Here is a 2143-nt window from a genome sequence, read left to right on the forward strand (position 1 = left end):
CTACTCGCCCGTTTCCCGCCCCGCCCCACCCCGACCGCCACCTTGACATGCCGGCTGGCCCCGCGGCGGCAATAGGATGTCGACCGCGCGGCCGTTCAGGGACACTTTCCGGAAGTGACCCGTTTCGAAGCTTGTCTTTATCACTGACACCGCGACCACCGCGACACTCTCTCATACCCGGCGGCGCACCCTTTATCGTTTACGCGTTTGTTTCCTCTTCCGCCGCGTTGCCAGACAAATCTTTCCAGGACTACAACTACACAGTGCTGCAGTAACTGCAGTACTTGCAGTGGTGCCTTCGGTGAACACGATGTTTTACCGTCTCGCCGAGTGAGACGGAGCGATAGTCGCGTTGCCGGCGCGCTTGGCAAGCGGAACGTGTCCTCGAAGCAACGAGCACGTCGCTTTGGCTTGTTGTGCCAATGTAGGGGCTATTTTGGGCAAAACAGTGATTCCCTATTCACGGAGCGGACCAAAAACTTGTAGAACAAGTGTGCATCTTTGCACACTTCAAGTGCGATTTTCACTAAATTAGCTCACTTCACAGGGAAGTACGAATGGCTATTCACACACCTACAGGTGAGCGACATTCACACACTTGCGTTTCCCGAGCAGAGGAGAAATTTGATAATGAAACATTGATTGCGGGTGTAGACCGTGGCGTTTGGAGTTACCATGTCTAGATGTGAGCGTGACGTGTGTGTATGTCGTGGTGGTTGTGGGGGGGGGGGGGGGGATGGCGCGGTTTGCTCGTATTTTTGTAAACTGATCATGCTGCTTAGTCACCGGCCGCACGTTCCGCCTCATCTCGTACAATGTCTGGCCTTGGCGTGCATGGCTCCGGACCAGAGCGTCTTGCCCCGCGCCGGCGGCCGCGCGCTGCTGTGCGCACGACTCTGGCTGCATTCTTCCGCCTCCACGGGCCCTGCCCCGTGCCGCGCCCTTCCCCGCAACACCGTGACGTAGCGTGTGGCATGCGTTATGTGGTATTTTCAGTTTCAATCAGTCTACATACAACTGTCAGTATACACATGCCATGTACACTTTATTTGAAGAGTAAAATGTACACATTTGAATTGGCAGAGTTTACATTTGCTCTCAGTTTTATCCGGATACCCGGGTAACCCTATTTCACTGACTATAAATAATAAAAGGATTGGTTTTCAACAACTATTTTTTAAAAGTGACTCGCCTCGGTCCGTGCGTTGCGTTGCAAACTACAGTATTTTGTTCTTCTAGCGTTATTGCGCTAGATTTTTACCGTTACACTAGTACGCCATTACTGCGCGTCATTACAGGCCAGGGTGCGCGAGTCAGTTTTCAGCTACTCCCCCTCGATCGCTGTGAAAAGTACCCTCGTAAATTTACAACATTTGTTGTAATTTTTATTTGCAAAATATTTTGCAAATTTTATTTACAAAATATGTAAATTAGCGCGTAAATTTGACAGCTCATAGCTGTTTATCGATCAATGCCAAGTCAATGCAAAGGGCTTGTAAATTTACAATTTCAAATTCTGATTTGACGACTCATGCACCAAGGAAAACTTTCTCGCTCACCTGCGATTATTTTCCACACTGATTAGACACGACTCACTTTTCGTCGAGGTGGCGCGTCTGCTTCCTTTGGTGTTTGCGGGTTTCCCACCATTATTTGCTATGGAAATGGCGGGAGGTGTGCGGGCGTGGGCCACGCCCAGTAGTGGTCCAGGAGTCCGGCCGGCCCGCCTTGCATGCATACCACACCGGAGCTGCGCTTGATTCACTGCGCGATCCTTGGGCAGTGCGCGGCGGGTGCGGCGAGAGAAGGGCTGGAAGTCCTGGAGGTCCTGCCTGCACGGCAGCATGCTCGATTGGACACCGCCTTCGCCGTTTCCGCCGACGGGACGGGACGTGGTAGTCATGGCCAATATCACTGAAAATTGGTTGTCGTCTTTTGACGCCAAGTACTGGCGTCGTTTTGGAAGACTCCAAATTTTGGCGTCGAAAGACGTCAAATTTTGGCGTCGAAAGACGTCAAATTTTGGCGTCTCATGACGTCAAATCTTGGTACCTTATAACGCAAATGTATGGGCGTCATAAGACGCCAACCAGTTAACTGGAAGGACTTTTCCCTTTTGCTCTATATTTTTTAAAAATCTTTT

General features: G+C 50.9%; 1 protein-coding gene across 1 annotated transcript in view; it reads left to right on the plus strand.

Moving 5' to 3' along the window:
* LOC113211047 (putative ferric-chelate reductase 1 homolog) overlaps window positions 1–2143 on the plus strand; it is a 33456-nt gene that overhangs the window by 17071 nt on the left and 14242 nt on the right. The window lies entirely within an intron of this gene.

The sequence above is a fragment of the Frankliniella occidentalis genome, unplaced genomic scaffold (assembly GCF_000697945.3).
Source record: "Frankliniella occidentalis isolate FOCC.00 unplaced genomic scaffold, Focc_3.1 Scaffold299, whole genome shotgun sequence".
In the NCBI taxonomy this organism is placed as follows: domain Eukaryota; kingdom Metazoa; phylum Arthropoda; class Insecta; order Thysanoptera; family Thripidae; genus Frankliniella; species Frankliniella occidentalis.